Source organism: Canis lupus, chromosome 7, assembly GCF_003254725.2.
Source record: "Canis lupus dingo isolate Sandy chromosome 7, ASM325472v2, whole genome shotgun sequence".
NCBI classification, from domain to species: domain Eukaryota; kingdom Metazoa; phylum Chordata; class Mammalia; order Carnivora; family Canidae; genus Canis; species Canis lupus.
In genome coordinates, this window is record NC_064249.1 from 34,490,215 (window position 1) to 34,505,065 (window position 14,851).

General features: G+C 38.1%; 1 protein-coding gene across 10 annotated transcripts in view; it reads right to left on the reverse strand.

Moving 5' to 3' along the window:
* The window catches only part of AKT3 (AKT serine/threonine kinase 3), a 309,052-nt gene that overhangs the window by 179,389 nt on the left and 114,812 nt on the right, over positions 1 to 14,851 (reverse strand). The window lies entirely within an intron of this gene.

Genomic DNA, 14,851 nt, shown 5'->3' on the forward strand with positions numbered 1-14,851 from the left:
TAAAAAAAAAAAAAAAAAAAAGCTTAACTGCCACCTACTAGGCCTAAAACAAAAGAAGAACATTCCTAGCTCAAGAGTATAAAAAGTCATAGCTTTCCATGTTACCACAGCAGGACACCATGCCCACTGATGGAAAGGTAGAACTGTTCCTGCAGCCTTGAGGTTCTTGTCCAGCTGGTCTTGACAAAGGATCTGAACACTCTCCTCACTGACTCGGTAATTGAAGCAGTGAGAGTCTGGATAAGGAACATATTCTCAGGCTGTTCTAAAAATACAGCCAGATAGTCGTTGCTTTTATGGGGCTAAATGCCCAGAACAAAGGTGCTCTCTCTGCCACCAGTCCTTTTAAGATAGACTGCTAAAAGTCAACCACATCTTGTATTTTAAACATAGCATTTACACCTAAATTTATACATGCTGTATTAAAACCAAGCTGTATCATACTTTTATATTTATAGCCCATAGGCTTCAACTAATTTAAGACACACAGCTTGGTTGTAACAGGGCGGAAGTCTTGTTTTAAAAAGCAACAGCATTTATGGGGTATCAATTCAACATTTACATGCATTGTCATGATAAACCTGCAGAAAGCGCCACAGCCACACCTGGACAGGATTTCCAGCACAATCTCTTTCCAACTTTCTTATCTACCTTAATGAGGGTCCTTGCAACTCTCTCACACTCCCTGGCAGAAGGTTTTATGTATTTTGAAGAGGGCCCTTTCCAATATCAAAACACATACACTTCCCAATAAGAATCCTGATAGTTTGGTTTCTGTAGTGAGCTGAATGGTGACCCCTCAGAAGATATGTATCCACCCTAATCCCTGGGACCTGGGAACACCACCTAAAATGGCAAAAGATGGGATTAAGTGAAGGATTTTGAGAAGAAGGGCTTATCCTGGATTATCTGAGTGAGCCCTAAATCCAATCACAAATATCCCTGCAGGAGGGTAGAAGTGTAAGGCAGAGGGGGTTTTTGACACACTAAGAGGAGAAGGCCATGTGATCCAGTGCCATACCATTAGCCAACAAACACCTGGAGACCCCAGGAGCTGGAAAGGCAAGGAACAGATTCTCTTCCGAAGCCTCTAGATGGAGTATGGCCTTGCCTGACCCCTGGATCTCTAACTTTCAGTGTCCAGAACTACGAGAGATTTTGCCATTGTCTTTTGTTTTGAACCACCCATTTGTTGTAATTTGTTAGGGCAGCCCTAGAAAACTTACTGCAGTTTCTTAGCACTTTAACCAAAGGCTTGTTTATAGAACCAAAAAAAACCCCCTATTGATTAAGCTCTTGGCATCACTAATACAGAGACATAGTTAATAGTTAATACCTTATAAACGCAAAGGAAAAAAATCTTACCTTGCTCTTATCAATAGGAAAGAATGCTATTTGTCAAATGTGGGGTTAGAGGAGGTTGTCTACTAGAGTTCAGTTTACTTGGTTATAATGCTTTCAGGTTCTGGACTTTTGCCAGCTTTCTTTTTTCTTTTTTCTTTTTTTTTTTGCCAGCTTTCTTAATTTATTTCCTGTAGGTTCTTAAAACAAATAAATAAAAAAACCTCAGTGTTTTTCAGTGAATGTTGGCCACAGAGAACATTCTTGATTTCCCCAGCTGAGTACAAATAATATTTTGGCTTTCAGGCTTAATCTTTAATAACCATCTCAGATGGGAGATGGTAGGAGTTTAAATTCATCCTCACTCGGTACCTCAATATTTTGATAGTGTATTCAAGTGGATCATCTTTATTAACAATATGCATTCAACTCAAGGTTATCTGATGAAGCTGACAGGTTCATTTCCCACTACTCACCTAACTTCAAATTACATTTTTATTTGATAATAAATGAATCAACCTAAATTAATCCTCACATACTACAGATTATTTCATTAATACTTCAATAAGAATCACATTTGCATTTTTTAGAAGCTGAAATCATCAAAAAAGTGCCAAAGCAGGAGCTAGGAATGTATGTCTAAAAACTAAAAGAGATTGATGAAAACATTCAAATGGTCTAACATCTAGAATAACCAGGAACTGACTAGATTTGTTCAGACTTACAGATGGAAAAAAGACCCTTAGAAATGAATCAGCTGGTATCCTCATAAATGAACTGTGTCGATAAATATTTGGTTCATGCATTCATTTGTTTGTAAGGCTAGGCTGTGTTCTAGAACCTGGTCCTAACTCTAATTTCTCAAGAAGCAGAAAATCAGATGTGCAGTCAATTCTGCACTAGCCGAGAACAGTGCAGAAATACTCATTCATCTATTGGAGGCCTAGCCTCCACAATCATGTGCTATGCTAAAAACACAATTAGGTAGATGAACTAAGATGTCATTAAGATAGATATAGATAGAATCCAATTGAAAAGAAGCCTATACAAGTGTAGCACTGTTTTTCACAAATCCTACACACATGATCATTTAGAACTTAATTAGACAAAACACTGAAGCATCATTTTCAAAATAAGCTACTTTCCTAAGATAAAATATGAAGAAAATGAAAGATGCTGGTTATCAACAGTTGTACTGCAAACAAATCAGGAGTTCTGATTTCTGTACAAGACAGGTGACATGGCTTTTAAAATGACTAACAGCCACTCACAAGTGAGATCACATAGGCTTCCCAAGCTAATCGCTCCCTGAAGAAGAGGGTGAGGATATGCTCATGGGCGTGTCGGACAGAGGCACCACTGTTATCATCACAAAGCTGAAACAACTATAAGCTCAGCTCTCCTGATTAAAGTTTAATCACAATCCACATTTTTAAGATACATTATTATTTATCTCAGAGGGGGAATATGAATAATATCCACACTCGCTATAACTTCTTTACACCTTCTTTATTAATAGAGGGGGAGAGCTAATAGTATTTATACAAAAAAGCAGCAGGCCATGTTACCACTGCAGCTTAAGGCACATGGGTCACATTTTCAGACCAAAGAAACTTTACTTAAGACAAATGCCATATTGTATAATAAAAGTCACAACAAATAATCCTTGTCAATATAGGATCAAGAAATTTCTGCAGTGAGGCCTCAGTTCCTTCCCCACTCTGCCTCACCCTTGGAATGCTCTAGGCAGGATAACACAATGCTTCGGAGGCAAGGACTTCGCAGCCTCCCAGCCTCCCAGTATGGGTCTGATGCCTGGCTCTTCCACATCTCAGCCTTAGGAACTTTAAGCTCTCTACTCCCAAACTCAGATCTGAAATCAGAGAAACACAACTGTGCCCACCTAAAGGACAAGATGTGCAAGCGCCCACCTGAGCGCAGCATGAGTTAGATTTTGTTATTAAAAATATCATTGTCATTTATGGCAATATCATTTAAAACTCATATCCAACCTTACATTATATATTCCACTAATTATTATATATTCCACGTAATATATTACCATAGTACATTATTCAGGAATATTGTCGTAAGTGAGGCAACAAGCCTCACTTGGGTAATAAATGTATTCTATTGCCCCAAAAAACAAAGTCTCTTTAGCTGGTGTCGGGTATATAAAACTTGAATTCTCTGAAGAAATGAAAGGGCTATCCCACAACAAAACACAGCACTGATTTAATACTTCTTTTTCTTTTCTTTTTTTTTTAATACTTCTTTTTCAAGACAGGGGTAGGATATCAGAGTTTTTTTGTTGTTTTTTTTTTTTTTTTAAAGAGCTAAAGTCTTAGATCTCTCTGAATTATTTTTATTAAATGATACAGGGCACAGTATTGTGAAAATCAAATAATTAAAAATTTCCCAAGAATAGCTTTTAAATCCAGAGATGGCAACTTTCAGTTAAATTAATTTATAGGACTTTAAGAAAGCATTAGTCTTAAATGAAAGTCTCATGGGACAATTTTTACCTAAGACAAAAAAAGAGGTTTAATATTAATAGCAGTGTCAAGTCGATTTTCATGATTCACAATATAGTTAAGTATTTAGTTGCTTGTTGACCGATGCCAACCAAATTTACACATGTGAACTATCTAAAAGAAAATAGAGTGGAATCTTTTTTCGATTAGGAGATTTTTGCAAGTAATTATTAGCACTACAAATACTGAATATATAATTCACAATAGTGTGCTATGTCTTAAATATCGTAAATATAGTAAAGCCAGATATAGTTACTGCAGAAATGTATGATGATAAACATAACAAAACATTTGCAATCTCTGAAATTGTCTGTTCCATTTTTATATAGTGGATTGCAAGTGTTCCATTCCAATTAGTTCTAAGTAAAAGCCCTATGAATGTTTCTCAGGGAATAAAAGAAGTACAATCTCTCACTGAAATTATCATCGTCCTCTCTTACAAGTGTCTTGAAAATAACCCTAAGAATTTTTTTTGTTGGTATTTTCTACACTGCAATGAGCTAGCATAGTAACAATTTTTCAACTCACAGGGACCATCTGAAACATAATTTTTTAAAAAATGGAAGTACTTTTCTACATTCTACAAGCTTACTAAATATATGTTGATCAGGTATTCCAGCTCTTACAAACCCAAAGGTCTGGGTTGTCATTCCCCTTTTTTAAGTCCTTTCAAGCATGTTCTTACCTTGCCCTTGGGCAAATTAAAAGTGTCACACTCTGAGGTGTCATCTGTGCAATCTCCTTGACTGTCATCAACCAGTGCTGGCTGTGTTTCAATAGTCTGAAATTCAATGGGGTCTACAACACCACCCAAAGCACTACAGGCTCCTGCCCTGCTCCCTCATTTTCAGGTACTGCTCATAGCTCAAAGAATCACAACCCAAAGAACAAGCTTCTTGAAACACTTTCATTTAGAACTGGGGGAAATGGGCTTCTAATAGATACATTCATTCAAAAGTATATATTGAGCATCAAAATACACACGCGCACTGAGAATGCAGGATCCAGCCACAGGACCTGCCTCACAGAGCTTTAAGTGTAGAGGGCAGCTGCAAGAAGAGAGAACTGAAAAAAGTGGATGCTTTGAGCAATTAAAATGCTAGATGAGAAACTCTCCCATGTCTTTTGTCATTCTTCATGATAAAAGAAGTCACATGGAGGGGTAGGAAGATGTTCCATGCTTGGCATTTCCCAATGGGACTCTTGGGCCTTATGGAAATGGTGCTCAGTAACACTGCGGTCTGATGCCTTCCTGTGGGGAAAGGGGAGGCAGAAGTTACTAGCACATGATCCTTCAACATTTCATGGAAGAGCTAGCTGGTTTGCTGCTGTGTTGGTTCTGGGATCAGGCACTGTACCCATTCCTCTTTGAAGCCTCATGACAGTATAAGCAGAGGCATGGTAATAGTTTAGGATGCTTCTTTCACCTAACATAACGTAGAACACACCTGAGCCTTTCAAGTTTCAAGATCCCGCCTGTGCAGTCTTTTTCTCTCATGGTTTTCTGCACAGTATTGATTAATGAGGTCATATTGCAAAACACTCAAATGTTTAGGATGATTTCACCCTGCTTGTCTGCCTGTCACATAAGGTCACTGAGAGATTTGTCTGCTCTTGTACTGGTCAATGTTACCACTACAACTGACCAGATGGAAGGTGTTTACAATTTTGGTGATTTTGCATTGTGCTTCCAAGATGCCTTAAAAGTTTTCCAGATGTACCCACATTCCTCTGCTTTCCCACATATGCTCCTTCATGATTATTTTGAAAAGTATATTATAGTCAAGAAATTGTGCTTCCACTGCATAATGCATGAACTTGTCATTTTTATATTAGGTATAGTTTTCATATCTCCTTACTAAAGAAGGCTGGGGTCCATGTTTTGCTTTGAAGCTGAAGCAAGTGATGAGAAAAGGACTCCCACACTGAACACCACAGATGTTCCAGTGCAGCCTTTCCTAAGGTCAGAACGGCTGGCCCACTGGTACTTTACCTACTTTCTCATCTTCTGTTTTCCAGAAAACTGCACAATGATCACTCACCTTTAAGCACTATGGTATTTGTTTCCAGGTATTCTATACATCAGTTAATCAAACAACTCTGGTTCCCTTTGTTTTTCGAAAACATTACACTTCAAACCTAAAATGTGACAGTTACCAATTATTCTTATAAATATAAGACATCTTAATGCAATTACAGCATTAAGTTTTACTTTGAGAGAAAAGCAAGGTGAATGGAGAGAGAGAGAATGAGAGAGAACAAAACGCATCCACAGAAACTAGCCAACAGAAAAATAGCATCTTGGCAATTTAATGAAGAACAAACCATGAGATTAGTTTACATAGCAGTAGATATGTTGTGGAGAATTACTCAATCTGCACTCAGCTTCCTGCTGGGTTAAATGTGAGCTAAATTATTATTTTGCTTACATTTACGCCCTTGTAGATTGTGAAAGCAGAGCTTTCTTTTTAATCTGCTTTCTGCATGATAGCAAAAAGTCTCCAACTCCACACACTGCATTAAACACTCAGTCATTCTTGCACTATTTAACAAAGTAGCAAGGGCCACAGAACGTTAAACAATTTTGAAGAAATGGACAAATTTTAAAAGATGACATTTTCCAACTTCTTCACTTTGCCACACCATATTCTCTAAATGTTTAAATTAATGTAATTTCCTACATTATATATGTGCTGCAATAAATAGCCTCAATGAGTATCAGATACGGAAGCAGGGAGTACATAACGCAACCTACTCACCACGTATCTCTAGCACCTACCACAGAGCAGGCTGGTATTTATCCATTAATTGAATAAATAAACCTACCTCTATGTAAAGCACATTCATGTCAGAAAAGCTCACTCAAACAGAAATCTCAGTCCAACACAACCTAGCACAACTCAGCCCATTTCTGTTATAACACACCAATGGATGGACAGCATATACAGCCATCACAGTGGGTCCCTGGGGCAGCTGGCAGGAGTGGCAGTAGCACCTAGGGAGGAGGCCTGTGCCATCTGAAAAAACCCTCAGGTGATTCAACCCTCCCAGCCCTATATTCTAATTGCTGCCTCGTAAAATAAAGCCCAACAAAACAGAATAGGGTTTTCTCTTAGACCACGACCGATGGGAGTATCTCCTGTAATAAATCTCCAGTAGCACAAGACCCCAAAATGATCAAGCCACAAACCCTGATATTCTGGGTCTGAATCCATGGCCTTCCCAACACCTACGTTTTTTCCTAGGCAATGGCTGACCATGACTTGTCTCACAGCAAAGTGGTGAACAGAAGTGCTAATAGGTGGGATAAAGGAGACGTGCTCAGGCTTTACTCCTGAGATCTCCCCTCAGTGACACGGAGAGACAGGGGCCAGGGTGTCCTCACCCTGCACAGCCATGCTGAGGCCCTGAGACACTGCTGACAGGCAAAGGACAAAGTTGAGATCTGAATAAGATCTCCTGAAGTAAACAAAATCCTGCTCTGCCATACTGCTCAAGCCCTTGGAAGGAGGCAGCGTATCACAGTGGTGGGGAGCACATCCTCTGAAGTCCAAAGTTCAGACGCCGACTCTACCACTAACTAGCTGTGTGTCTCTGGGCATACTGCTTACTAGCTGTGCCTTAGTTTCCCCTTCTGGAAAATGGGGACAATAGTTCAGAAGAAATGAATTAATATTTATGAAGTACACAGAACAACATCTGGCTAATACGGAACATTACACAGCATTTGCTAAATGAATAAAGTATGGCTACACAAAAAAGATGCAGTGAGTGCTTAATACATGTAAACATATTAAAGTGGGACACCTGGGTGACTCAGCAGTTGAGTGTCAGTCTTTGGCTCAGGGTGTGATCCTGGAGTCAAGGGATCAAGTCCCGCATAAGGCTCCCTGAAGGGAGCCTGCTTCTCCCTCTGCCTATGTCTCTGTGTCTCTCATGAATAACTAAATAAAATCTTTAAAATAAAAAATAAACTAACAAAAGTGTAGTATTTAAAATAAGGTGGAATTTATAATCTCATTTGGCGGGACCATTATTCCACATTAGTTGAGCAGAATAGGTGCTGGGTCTTTGTGAATGAAATATCAATTTTTGTTACCCACTTTGCTTATATCCTATTTTCATCCCATGTTATTACCGATAACAATGAGTTGTGTATCATTTATGCTCAACCAATTGAAATCTGTTGTTACAAATGATAATGCTGCTGTCACAGAAACAGTCTTTCTTGATTCAGTATCTATTAACTATGGAGGAAAAAAATCAAGCACTCCACTGGATCTACTACAAAACATCTCAATGTTTCTTTCAAGTTAATTATCTCATAAAACATTAGCACATACAAAAAGCAAACACAAGAGTATACAACTCATTACTTTGACACCAGTCAAAAGTGCAAGTTTTTTATTGTGCAAGTTAATTATTTAACCTCAAACCACTCTGAATCTGGATATGCCTTAAACCAAACACTCATGTTAGGCTTTCATAAATACTTAGGAATGATACTGTATTTCAACTGTAGTGCATTTTATATTTACATGTAATGGCTACATGTGCAGTGAAGTTAATTATTCTTGATTTGTATTGTAATGATGTGATTATGTTTAAGTTTATAAAACGGAAGGGAATATAATGTTTCCACTTCAATGAACGTGGCTAGATATTCAAAAGTGTGGTTCAAATAATTTCGAACATCAGAGCATCTGTTATCCAAGAGACAGAAAGCAAAAGATACTCAAGTAAAATCATCTCAACTTTCCTAGGTAATTTTCTTAGCCTCTTTGTAAACTGATCTAATGTAGCAATCTGGGGCCAGTCCCCTGCCTTCATGTTCTTAGAAAAGGACTGAATGGGCTTGATGTGCTCAGCACCCCAAGTATGGAGACAGCTAACATTTTCAAAAGAACAGACCAAATCAAACACTATTCAATTATTCAAAGAAGTCCATTCCTCTCCTCACAGTAAGCTTATCGATCAAATAAAGAGCAGAAGAGCTGCTCCTTAATGTTAAAAATGAATTTACTTACCTTGGCCCTCTGAGGGCAGTATTACCTAACACATAGACAGGATATTTCAGAAAACAATCTACCTACCCTTCCAATAAAAATGATCTTCTAAAAAAACCTGAAATGGGTGTATTTCTCATTATACATGAATATTTCTTTCCTCATCATTATCTGTACCTCTACAGGCATAGGAGTGTGTTCTCAAGTGTTTCTGGTAACTTTGAAAGGAAAGATCTTAAAATCAAGGCATCATCAAGGAAAATGACTTGAGGTATGTCATGAAAGTCATTCAAAATCCAATGAAATGAAAAATGATATAAATGATTCTGCATTATATAAATACTAAGTTCTATTACATTTCTGTCATAATGAACTCTGTAATTTGTTATTTAAAAACTGTAGGACAGGGGGATCCCTGGGTGGCTCAGCGGTTTGGCGCCTGCCTTTGGCCCAGGGCGCGATCCTGGAGTCCCGGGATCGAGTCCCACATCGGGCTCCTGGCATGGAGCCTGCTTCTCCCTCTGCCTGTGTCTCTGCCTCTCTCTCTCTCTCTCTCTATCATGAATAAATAAATAAACAAATCTTAAAAAAATAAAAAAATAAATAAAAACTGTAGGACACCAGAACATATGAACCTTTTAGTAAAGATAGAGTAATTCAAAGAGATTAATATTCAGCACCAAACCAGAGGTGATCAGGTATCTTCTTACAAGCAGCCAATAGCCAAAAGGATTTTATTACAAATCCCTCGTTGATTAATAAAATATAAGACAAATGACAAATGGGTAGGACCTCATTTTCATACTGCTCCTAAAACTGTAAATTTCTCCACAGGCCATGAAGAAATTTCCTAGACCTAATGCAACGTGCACTGGGTGATTTCTTCCTTTTCCTCATAAAGTACCTATTTCACCCAAAGTAGGAAAAAACTTTTCTGGCATTCACTCATCAAAGATTTTTTTTTAGGCTGTTCAAAACACTAACTAGCCCTACATAATACAGTGACCATCCAACAGCACACCACCAATGTCCCACAATAAACCCAGCCCAAACCACAGAGCTATCTTATGGTGAGTGACCTCCTGAGGGGAGATAAAAATTATTATATGCAGGTAAGTACCAAGCTTTCCTTTTACACGGTAAGATCTACTGACATATGGTTTCCATTTAGTGAAAATACACTCTTACATAGAATTTGTATTTACTTTTAAGAAAAGCCTTTGCTTCCCCAGGTTAAGGGATGATTCTCCTCTCAGGAACTATACCAGTACCTGGCATAACTTTGAGTAAACGAGGTTCTTAAAATATGTGCTACTGGAATTAAACAGTTTTATTCTTTTTAAATTATACTATACTACACTACAGAAAGTTTAAGGTCAAAGAAAAAAAATTCTTACATTCCATAAACCTAGTTTACTAAAACAAAAAGTACCAAGAATTAGCTTAAGAGTCAGTGGAACATAATGTAAATGCAGAGAAGGGAAAGAAGGTCACTTCATAAAATTCTTTTCTGTAATAAATATATATACTTAAGTTTAAATATCTCCTCAGAGAGATGCCAGGAAACAACAGCTGCTGTTCTATGCGCTTTCACTTAAAAGTATAAAATTATGAACTTTGATGCTGTGTCCCAGTCTCAAGCAAATAAGTGACTTGCCCAGCCAAAAAACTACACGAACTTCACGGTTTCTGCCTTTGTATCTTAATCATCTTCTGTTCTAAAAAGTGCTACCAAGTTTACCAACATCTTTAATCAGATTTTCTTGAAACTAAAACACATTAAAAAATTTAAGCCAAAACATTTAGCAAGATGCCTTAAAGAATATGTCAGACAGAGAAATACTCTTCTGTTTTCAACATACTGGCCAATATTTTTAAAAATTACTATTCATGCAGGATTTTTCTGAGGCACAATTCAAATACATCTATATATCATTAACGCTAGAAGCTCCTCCAGGTTTTTTGGATTATCCTGAAAACACACCAAGTACCGGTTTCCCTCATAGGTCTTCACTGTGGGAGTCTCCTCCTAATCTGTGACGCTACATTTCATGGACTCTGGGATATTTCTGCTTCTCTGGTCCTGGAAGTTGTTTGTGGTAAACATGCCATTATTAAAAAATAAAAAAATTAAACGATAACAATGAACTATTTGTATATGAACACTGGCATTTATCACCATGTGTTACTACATGTGAAAATCTCCTTCTGAGAAGCCAGCATCGTGTTTATAGCATTTAGATTGAGGGTTTTTGTTTGTTTTGTTTTGTTTTGTTTTTTAGTGTAACCAATTTATTCTTCAAAACCAAAACAGAAGTCCTTAGTCACTATACCCAGTCCTATTAACCACTTCAACAGCTAAATCAGGCAAGCACTCCCAGGTGCAGCATTCCTGGACTCTTCACCTAAAATTAGGGAGGAAACCTTAGTAAAGAAAAACACTGTTTTTAAAGGGCAAACTTTGCGGAACCACCTACACACATGTGGGTACTAAACAGGCTATGCTGATCTGACCGACACTGTGGCCGGCCCTGGCCACCCTCTTCCCCTCCAGAAAACGCTGTGCCACCCCAGCACCCAGCACTACGTGAGCCTCATCAGTGTCTCCATCTGCAAAATCAAGAGCTGGGACGATCACATCATGTTTTAAAACTCCACAAGAGGATAAAACATTATTTTTAGTGTTGTTTGTTCACTACGATCATTAAATTTAGTCACTGTGATGTGTCTGAAAATCTCATTTTAAAAATAATCATAACCCAAATACAGCTTAAGTGTTGGCCATAGCAGAGAAAAACGGTAGTTTGAAAATAATGAGATTAATACTGAATTAAAGGAATATATACAATTTATCTATTTTGCTGAATTTTTAAGTAGAAAAAGGATTTTACAAGATACAGTATGAAATCATGCCTGAATACTCTCTCATATCACACTCCAAAAGTAGTTACATTCAAAAGTTTTCTTACATTCTCTTTAAACAGTCAAATTCCCTTTAGATTTATGAAACAATCATAAATAACTAGACATAGGTTCTATGAAAGCACCTTACATTTCTTACACAACCTCAAGGACAGTGCATGCTCACCAGGCAACACTCAGAGCACCGTGAGGTGCCCCACTCACAACAGTTACAGACCTGCAAACCTACATACGCATCACATCTCCCAAAACCAAAATACTAACAGCTACAATGGCACAGGGTCCAGACATTCTAAATATATCAGCATCTCATTTAGTCCTCACGAGATCTCTGCGTAGTGTTTCTTGTGGCCTTCTGCTAGCATGTGAAGAGACTGACCCTAAAGTAGGGAAAGTACTTCCATAAAGTCATTCAGCTAAGGGATGTGATATTTAAATCTGGTCTGTGTTAAGTTCAAAGATGCTCTGCCTTTAATGTTTTAATCACCTTAGCATGTATACTTGTCCACACCGCTCAGATTTTGTCAATGGGTCTCAAGAAATGAGAATAAGACATGATGAATAAAGCCCAAAACTGCAAGTTTGCTCTTATACAAGCTTGCTTTTGTTCAGCCACTCAGTGGCATCCTGTCACATCACACTCGCTCGGTTTAATAATGCCCCTACCTACAAAACTTAGCAGGGATGTCAGCACTGACCATGCAACTACAAATATTTATACATAATTCCACATACAAAAACAAGGGCATATCTGTGGCCTTCTAAATAAAAGAGAAAACTAACACAACAAGACAAAGGCAAGGTCCAGTGTGGCTGTTGAGTCTCTAAGCCTTTCCAGCAAACACAGATTAGAGTTCACTTGAAGAGAAATTGACAGTGAGCTCAAAAGTTTTTCTAAATAGACCTGACCTCTATTTCTTTACAAAGAGTGGAAAATAACAGATAATCTTTCTTCCGTCCTTTCAGAAAGACGTTACTCTGGACACAAAGCTCTGTCAGTTATGTTTCCCTTTCAACCACACGTTAGGCATTTCTGCTTAATAATTATGCAACAAAACCCTAAACGTTTTAGGAAAACAGGAGTTTACCAAAAGTCAAAGTAAAAATTCTTTATAATTACACCACACACATTTTTTGGTAATATAAATCCAAACGAGGAAAAAGGGGGAAAGAGAAGTCAAGGCTTCTCTTTTTGTTCTTTGTTAATTCTACTCATATACTGATTGATTTTAAGATTTACAAACATTTTAAAAAATAAATAAAATAAAATTTTACAAAAATTTAGTGTCCTGGAAGAGAAACGCCTTTGAGAAACCAGAGTTCACATCCCTGTTTCTTCTCAAGTGTTTAAAGTCAAAAGGGATTAAACAGGTATTTGGTAAACATTCCAAGTGTGACCGTAGCATTTAAAAAAAATTACAGCAATACCACATCTCTGATACTTAATGACAAGAATGGCTCAGAAGGAAACCTGCCGCCAAGCCAATACTCCATGATGACAATGCACGCCTGTCATTTACAGAATCAAAGACGATCGAGAGAGAGAAAAAGAGTATTAACCAAGAAGGCCTGGTTCCCATGTAACTCTGCTTCACGGCTAGTCCCATCTAAGTTCAAAGTAGGACAGAATTACTTGGTAAAATAAACTCGGGACTCTCTATCTCACCCCTAGTGGTCGGCCATAAAATAAATCCATTCAGTCCCAAGTAACGGTTGAAGGGACTGAGTGTTAAACTGCTCGTGGCTCGTGTACACAACTAGAAGCATGGCAATTTACCGGCCCGACTTCCTAACCAAAATCTCCCACTAGCAGTTAACAATTCACACCCAGTATTAAGCAACTAGATTAGCTGTCGTCTCTACAGGGCAGCCAGAAAGTCTGCGTTGCCATTTAGTGGAGAAGCTGCTTTCCGCAACTATACGTGCATAAGAGAAGGAAGAGGAAGTATTAAGTCCCTAAACTAATTAACAAAATAAGGGGGAGGGGGGAGGCAGGAAAACAATGATAATTAGTATGTACCCTTGGTTAACCAAATCCACACATACATTCATTCTGTATATGCACAAACATCAGCAGCATCATAAACCGTCTCAAGTTCTAGCCATTATTCAGTTCGACATCTGCACATGTTTATGCGTCTCTCCAAACAACCTCTTGAACACCCTGCTGGAGCTGTCATTTTTTTTCTTCTCCCTATCTGGCAGATGGCAAGTCAACAATCGGCATCAACAGCAGCCGAATATCTCCCCCTCCGTCCCTACCCCCCTAAACAGACACAATAATAACTTCTTTGTGCTTTCCTACAATGCAGCTGCTTAAACCATTTCGCTACAAGGCTGCTTTGCCTTAATAAAAAAAAAAAAAAAATCCCTTCTGTCAAGTCTAAAAAGCAGCATAATGTTAAGCAAGCTAAAGCCACAGCACAGCTGCAAACGGGCAGACACATTGACAGCTCCTCCCTTAACAAAGCCCTGTGAATTGAAGGGGGTTCATCTGAGGCTCACACAGTAATTAGTATAAAAAAGTCCGACAGCCTCTATTATGCTAAGGGAAAAAAAAAACTGGACAGAACTGGGCTGCTGTTTTGCGTCAAGAGTTCTGCTGCAGAGTAGATAAATCATGTTGGGTTTTTTCCTCTCTTTTTAAAGACAGTAATAAGGAGGATGAGAGAAGCTAATTTGAAAACTTGGACACAGTAATTGTACCATATGGTGAGCATTTATCCTTTCTGAAATGCACGCTAACAGTCACTTACATGCACACTGCTTTGTTTTACAGTTGTTATTCTCCCTACCATATTCATAAAATGGATTTGAATATCTGATACTCAAGAGAAGTTGTGTGTAATTAGCAACAGAACTGCCTGGCTTTAATTTATTGGCCTCGCACTGCAATCTAGTAAATGCAAAACAAAATTAAACAATGTGTCCACTTGGTAAAATGTTTTTTCCTTAACTCAGTAAAAAAGAAGGACGACCAGGACAGGTTCAGAGTGTTGCTAAGTTAAGGTATGGTATATTTTGAAAATTCCAAAACAAGAAGCTATA